At 33.0% G+C, this 7,580-nt stretch overlaps 6 non-coding genes across 6 annotated transcripts; all 6 read left to right on the plus strand.

The window, feature by feature from the left end:
• The first annotated feature begins 864 nt into the window (after window positions 1–864).
• trnae-uuc (transfer RNA glutamic acid (anticodon UUC)) lies at window positions 865–936 on the plus strand. Its single transcript has one exon. It is a non-coding gene; the product is annotated as a tRNA-Glu (tRNA).
• A 943-nt stretch (window positions 937–1,879) lies between these two features.
• Window positions 1,880–1,951, plus strand: trnae-uuc (transfer RNA glutamic acid (anticodon UUC)). Its single transcript has one exon. It is a non-coding gene; the product is annotated as a tRNA-Glu (tRNA).
• A 264-nt stretch (window positions 1,952–2,215) lies between these two features.
• On the plus strand, window positions 2,216–2,287 carry trnae-uuc (transfer RNA glutamic acid (anticodon UUC)). Its single transcript has one exon. It is a non-coding gene; the product is annotated as a tRNA-Glu (tRNA).
• A 637-nt stretch (window positions 2,288–2,924) lies between these two features.
• Window positions 2,925–2,996, plus strand: trnae-uuc (transfer RNA glutamic acid (anticodon UUC)). Its single transcript has one exon. It is a non-coding gene; the product is annotated as a tRNA-Glu (tRNA).
• Window positions 2,997–4,077: 1,081 nt separating this feature from the next.
• Window positions 4,078–4,149, plus strand: trnae-uuc (transfer RNA glutamic acid (anticodon UUC)). Its single transcript has one exon. It is a non-coding gene; the product is annotated as a tRNA-Glu (tRNA).
• A 264-nt stretch (window positions 4,150–4,413) lies between these two features.
• On the plus strand, window positions 4,414–4,485 carry trnae-uuc (transfer RNA glutamic acid (anticodon UUC)). Its single transcript has one exon. It is a non-coding gene; the product is annotated as a tRNA-Glu (tRNA).
• The last annotated feature ends 3,095 nt before the right edge of the window (window positions 4,486–7,580 follow it).

Consider the following 7,580-nt stretch of genomic DNA (forward strand, 5'->3'; position numbering starts at 1 on the left):
CATAGTATAGCCTGTCGGAAAAATTGAGAAACGGTCATAGTATAGCATGTCGAAAAAAGTCCAAAAACAGTCATAGTATAGCCTGTCAAAAAAAGTGAAAACGGTCATAGTATAGCAAGTCGAAAAAAGTCAAAAAACAGTCATAGTATATTATGTCGAAAACAGTCGTAGTATAGCCTGCCGAAAACAGTCATAGTATAGCCTGTCGAGAAAAGTGAAAAACGGTCATAGTATAGCATGTCGAAAAAATTGAAAAACGGTCATAGTATAGCAAGTCGAAAAAAAGTCACAGTATAGTATGTCAAAAAAATTAAAAAACGGTCATAGTATAGCATGTCAAAAAAAGTAAAAAAACGGTCATAGTATATTATGTCGAAAACAGTCATAGTATAGCCTGTCGAAAACAGTCATAGTATAGCCTGTCGAGAAAAGTGAAAAACAGTCATAGTATAGCATGTCGAAAAAATTGAGAAACGGTCATAGTATGGCATGTCGAAAAAAGTAAAAAAACAGTCATAGTCTAGCCTGTCGAAAAAAGTAAAAAAACAGTCATGGTATATTATGTCGAAAACAGTCATAGTATAGCCTGTCGAAAACAGTCATCGTATAGCCTGTCGAAAAAAGTGAAAAACGGTCATAGTATAGCATGTCGAAAAAATTGAGAAACGATCATAGTATAGCACGTCGAAAAAAGTCAAAAAACAGTCATAGTATATTATGTCAAAAACAGTCATAGTATAGCCTGTCAAAAACAGTCATAGTATAGCCTGTCGAAAAAATTGAGAAACGGTCATAGTATAGCAAGTCGCTAAAAAGTCACAGTATAGTATGTCAAAAAAGATGAAAAACGTATAGTCAAATATGTCCCATATGGTCTAGCGGTCAGGATTCCTGGTTTTCACCCAGGTGGCCCGGGTTCGACTCCCGGTATGGGAATGAGTTTTAATGTTTCAGTGATGCATGATGAAATAGTCATGTCAAAAAATAAAAAAATGTCATACTATAGCATGTTGAAAAATAAGAAAACGTCATAGTATAACATGTCAAAAAATAAAAAAAATGTCATAGTATATTATGTCAAAAACAGTCATAGTATAGCCTGTCGAAAAGAGTCATAGTATAGCCTGTCGAAAAAAGTGAAAAACGGTCATAGTATAGCATGTCGAAAAAAGTAAAAAAACAATCATAGTATAGCATGTCAAAAACAATAAAAAAAAAAGTCATAGTATAGCATGTCAAAAAAAGTAAAACAACAGTCACAGTATAGCCTGTCGAAAAAAGTGAAAAACGGTCATAGTATAGCCTGTCGGAAAAATTGAGAAACGGTCATAGTATAGCATGTCGAAAAAAGTCCAAAAACAGTCATAGTATAGCCTGTCGAAAAAAGTGAAAAACGGTCATAGTATAGCGTGTCGAAAAAAGTCAAAAAACAGTCATAGTATATTATGTCGAAAACAGTCGTAGTATAGCCTGCCGAAAACAGTCATAGTATAGCCTGTCGAAAACAGCCATAGTATAGCCTGTCGAAAAAAGTGAAAAGCGGTCATAGTATAGCATGTCGAAAAAATTGAGAAACGTTCATAGTATAGCACGTCGAAAAAAGTGAAAAACGGTTATAGTATAGCATGTCAAAAAAATTGAAAAACGGTCATAGTATAGCATGTCGAAAAAAGTCAAAAAACAGACATAGTATAACCTGTCGAAAAAAGTAAAAAAACAGTCATAGTATATTATGTCGAAAACAGTCATAATATAGCCTGTCGAAAACAGTCATAGTATAGCCTGTCAAAAAAAGTGAAAAACGGTCATAGTATAGCAAGTCGAAAAAAAGTCACAGTATAGTATGTCAAAAAAGATGAAAAACGTATAGTCAAATATTTCCCATATGGTCTAGTGGTCAGGATTCCTGGTTTTCACCCAGGTGACCTGGGTTCAACTCCCGGTATGGTAATGAGTTTTAATGTTTCAGTGATGCATGATGAAATAGTCATGTCAAAAAATAAAACAATGTCATAGTATAGCATGTCGAAAAAAGTCAAAAAACAGTCATATTATATTATGTCGACAACAGTCATCGTATAGCCTGTCAAAATAAGTGAAAAACGGTCATAGTATAGCATGTCGAAAAAATTGAGAAACGGTCATAATATAGCAAGTCGCTAAAAAGTCACAGTATAGTATGTCAAAAAAGATGAAAAACGTATAGTCAAATATGTCCCATATGGTCTAGCGGTCAGGATTCCTGGTTTTCACCCAGGTGGCCCGGGTTCAACTCCCGGTATGGGAATGAGTTTTAATGTTTCAGTGATGCATGATGAAATAGTCATGTCAAAAAGTAAAAAAATGTCATACTATAGCATGTTGAAAAATAAAAAAACGTCATAGTATAACATGTCGAAAAATGAAAAAAAATGTCATAGTATATTATGTCGAAAACAGTCATAGTATAGCCTGCCGAAAAGAGTCATAGTATAGCCTGTCAAAAAAAATTAAAAAACGGTCATAGTATAGCATGTCGAAAACAGTAAAAAAAAACTGTCATAGTATAGCATGTCGAAAAAAGTAAAAAAACAGTCATAGTATATTATGTCAAAAACAGTCATAGTATAGCCTGTCGAAAACAGTCAAAGTATAGCCTGTCGAAAAAATTGAAAAACGGTCATAGTATAGCATGTCGAAAAACGTCAAAAAACAGTCATAGTATATTATGTCAAAAACAGTCATAGTATAGCCTGTCGAAAACAGTCATAGTATAGCCTGTCGAGAAAAGTGAAAAACGGTCATAGTATAGCCTGTCGGAAAAATTGAGAAACGGTCATAGTATAGCATGTCGAAAAAATTGAGAAACGGTCATAATATAGCAAGTCGCTAAAAAGTCACAGTATAGTATGTCAAAAAAGATGAAAAACGTATAGTCAAATATGTCCCATATGGTCTAGCGGTCAGGATTCCTGGTTTTCACCCAGGTGGCCCGGGTTCAACTCCCGGTATGGGAATGAGTTTTAATGTTTCAGTGATGCATGATGAAATAGTCATGTCAAAAAGTAAAAAAATGTCATACTATAGCATGTTGAAAAATAAAAAAACGTCATAGTATAACATGTCGAAAAATGAAAAAAAATGTCATAGTATATTATGTCGAAAACAGTCATAGTATAGCCTGCCGAAAAGAGTCATAGTATAGCCTGTCAAAAAAAATTAAAAAACGGTCATAGTATAGCATGTCGAAAACAGTAAAAAAAAACTGTCATAGTATAGCATGTCGAAAAAAGTAAAAAAACAGTCATAGTATATTATGTCAAAAACAGTCATAGTATAGCCTGTCGAAAACAGTCAAAGTATAGCCTGTCGAAAAAATTGAAAAACGGTCATAGTATAGCATGTCGAAAAACGTCAAAAAACAGTCATAGTATATTATGTCAAAAACAGTCATAGTATAGCCTGTCGAAAACAGTCATAGTATAGCCTGTCGAGAAAAGTGAAAAACGGTCATAGTATAGCCTGTCGGAAAAATTGAGAAACGGTCATAGTATAGCATGTCGAAAAAAGTCCAAAAACAGTCATAGTATAGCCTGTCGAAAAAAGTGAAAAACGGTCATAGTATAGCGTGTCGAAAAAAGTCAAAAAACAGTCATAGTATATTATGTCGAAAACAGTCGTAGTATAGCCTGCCGAAAACAGTCATAGTATAGCCTGTCGAAAACAGCCATAGTATAGCCTGTCGAAAAAAGTGAAAAGCGGTCATAGTATAGCATGTCGAAAAAATTGAGAAACGTTCATAGTATAGCACGTCGAAAAAAGTGAAAAACGGTTATAGTATAGCATGTCAAAAAAATTGAAAAACGGTCATAGTATAGCATGTCGAAAAAAGTCAAAAAACAGACATAGTATAACCTGTCGAAAAAAGTAAAAAAACAGTCATAGTATATTATGTCGAAAACAGTCATAATATAGCCTGTCGAAAACAGTCATAGTATAGCCTGTCAAAAAAAGTGAAAAACGGTCATAGTATAGCAAGTCGAAAAAAAGTCACAGTATAGTATGTCAAAAAAGATGAAAAACGTATAGTCAAATATTTCCCATATGGTCTAGTGGTCAGGATTCCTGGTTTTCACCCAGGTGACCTGGGTTCAACTCCCGGTATGGTAATGAGTTTTAATGTTTCAGTGATGCATGATGAAATAGTCATGTCAAAAAATAAAACAATGTCATAGTATAGCATGTCGAAAAAAGTCAAAAAACAGTCATATTATATTATGTCGACAACAGTCATCGTATAGCCTGTCAAAATAAGTGAAAAACGGTCATAGTATAGCATGTCGAAAAAATTGAGAAACGGTCATAATATAGCAAGTCGCTAAAAAGTCACAGTATAGTATGTCAAAAAAGATGAAAAACGTATAGTCAAATATGTCCCATATGGTCTAGCGGTCAGGATTCCTGGTTTTCACCCAGGTGGCCCGGGTTCAACTCCCGGTATGGGAATGAGTTTTAATGTTTCAGTGATGCATGATGAAATAGTCATGTCAAAAAGTAAAAAAATGTCATACTATAGCATGTTGAAAAATAAAAAAACGTCATAGTATAACATGTCGAAAAATGAAAAAAAATGTCATAGTATATTATGTCGAAAACAGTCATAGTATAGCCTGCCGAAAAGAGTCATAGTATAGCCTGTCAAAAAAAATTAAAAAACGGTCATAGTATAGCATGTCGAAAACAGTAAAAAAAAACTGTCATAGTATAGCATGTCGAAAAAAGTAAAAAAACAGTCATAGTATATTATGTCAAAAACAGTCATAGTATAGCCTGTCGAAAACAGTCAAAGTATAGCCTGTCGAAAAAATTGAAAAACGGTCATAGTATAGCATGTCGAAAAACGTCAAAAAACAGTCATAGTATATTATGTCAAAAACAGTCATAGTATAGCCTGTCGAAAACAGTCATAGTATAGCCTGTCGAAAAAAGTGAAAAACGGTCATAGTATAGCATGTCAAAAAAAGTAAAAAAACAGTCATAGTATAGCATGTCAAAAACAGTAAAAAAAAACAGTCATAGTATAGCATGTCAAAAAGAGTAAAACAACAGTCACAGTATAGCCTGTCGAAAAAAGTGAAAAACAGTCATAGTATAGCATGTCGAAAAAATTTAAAAACGGTCATAGTATAGCATGTCAAACAAAGTAAAAAAAAGGTCATAGTATATTATGTCGAAAACAGTCATAGTATAGCCTGTCGAAAACAGTCATAGTATAGCCCGTCGAGAAAAGTGAAAAACGGTCATAGTATAGCATGTCGAAAAAATTGAGAAACGGTCATAGTATGGCATGTCAAAAAAGTAAAAAAAACAGTCATAGTATAGCCTGTCGAAAAAAGTGAAAAACGGTCATAGTATAGCATGTCAAAAAAATTGAAAAACGGTCATAGTATAGCATGTCGAAAAAAGTAAAAAAACAGTCATAGTATATTATGTCGAAAACAGTCATAGTATAGCCTGCCGAAAACAGTCATAGTATAGCCTGTCTGTCGAGAAAAGTGAAAAACGGTCATAGTATAGCATGTCAAAAAAAGTAAAAAAACGGTCATAGTATATTATGTCGAAAACAGTCATAGTATAGCCTGTCGAAAACAGTCATAGTATAGACTGTCGAGAAAAGTGAAAAACGGTCATAGTATATCATGTCGAAAAATTGAGAAACGGTCATAGTATGGCATGTCAAAAAAAGTCAAAAAACAGTCATAGTATAGCATGTCAAAAACAGTAAAAAAAAAACAGTCATAGTATAGCATGTTGAAAAAAGTAAAAAAAAAACAGTCATAGTATAGCATGTTGAAAAAAGTAAAAAACAGTCATAGTATAGCATGTCAAAAAAAGTAAAACAACAGTCACAGTATAGCCTGTCGAAAACAGTGAAAAACGGTCATAGTATAGCATGTCGAAAAAATTGAAAAACGGTCATAGTATAGCATGTCGAAAAAAGTCAAAAAACAGTCATAGTATTTTATGTCGAAAATAGTCATTGTATAGCCTACCGAAAACAGTCATAGTATAGCCTGTCGAGAAAAGTGAAAAACGGTCATAGTATAGCATGTCGAAAAAATTGAGAAACGGTCATAGTATGGCATGTCGAAAAAAGTAAAAAAACAGTCATAGTATAGCCTGTCGAAAAAAGTAAAACAACAGTCATAGTATAGCATGTCAAAAAATGGAAAAAACAGTCATAGTATGTCGAAAAAAGTAATATTATAGTATGTCGAAATTAGTCATAGTATAGTATGTCAAAAAAGATGAAAAACATATAGTCAAATACTTCCCATATGGTCTAGCGGTCAGTATTCCTGGTTTTCACCCAGGTGACCTGGGTTCAACTCCCGGTATGGTAATGAGTTTTAATGTTTCAGTGATGCATGATGAAATAGTCATGTCAAAAAATAAAACAATGTCATAGTATAGCATGTTGAAAAATAAAAAAACATCATAGTATAACATGTCGAAAAATAAAAAAACTGTCATAGTATATTATGTCGAAAACAGTCATAGTATAGCCTGCCGAAAACAGTCATAGTATAGTCTGTCAAAAAAAGTTAAAAAACGGTCATAGTAAAGCGTGTCGAAAAAAGTAAAAAACAGTCATAGTATAGCATGTCGAAAACAGTAAAAAAAAGTCATAGTATAGCATGTCGAAAAAAGTAAAACAACAGTCTGTAGTATAGCATGTCAAAAAAAGTAAAACAACAGTCATAGTATAACCTGTCGAAAAAAGTGAAAAACGGTCATAGTATAAAATGTCAAAAAAATTGAAAAACGGTCATAGTATAGCAAGTCCAAAAAAAGTCACAGTATAGTATGTCAAAAAAGATGAAAAATGTATAGTCCAATATGTCCCATATGGTCTAGCGGTCAGGATTCCTGGTTTTCACCCAGGTGTCCTAGGTTCAACTCCCCGTATGGGAATGAGTTTTAATGTTTCAGTGATGCATGATGAAATAGTCATGTCAAAAAATAAAAAATGTCATAGTATAGCATGTTGAAAAATAAAAAAACGTCATAGTATAACATGTCGAAAAATAAAAAAACTGTCATAGTATATTATGTCGAAAACAGTCATAGTACAGCCTGTCAAAAAAAGTAAAAAAACGGTCATAGTATAGCGTGTCGAAAAAAAAAAGTCATAGTATAGCATGTCGAAAAAAGTAAAACAACAGTCATAGTATAGCATGTCGAAAAAAGTAAAACAACAGTCATAGTTTAGCCTGTCAAAAAAAGTGAAAAACGGTCATAGTATAGCATGTCGAAAAAAGTCATAGTATAGCCTGCCGAAAACAGTCATAAAAAGTAAAAAAAGTAAAAAAACGGTCATAGTATATTATGTCGAAAACAGTCATAGTATAGCCTGTCGAAAACAGTCATAGTATAGACTGTCGAGAAAAGTGAAAAACGGTCATAGTATATCATGTCGAAAAAATTGAGAAACGGTCATAGTATGGCATGTCAAAAACAGTAAAAAAAAAAAGTCATAGTATAGCATGTTGAAAAAAGTAAAAAACAGTCATAGTATAGCATGTCAAAAAAAGTAAAAC

This window comes from Cebidichthys violaceus, unplaced genomic scaffold (genome assembly GCF_023349555.1).
Source record: "Cebidichthys violaceus isolate CVI_PGR_0920_01 unplaced genomic scaffold, fCebVio1.0.p SCAF_12, whole genome shotgun sequence".
Classification (NCBI taxonomy): domain Eukaryota; kingdom Metazoa; phylum Chordata; class Actinopteri; order Perciformes; family Stichaeidae; genus Cebidichthys; species Cebidichthys violaceus.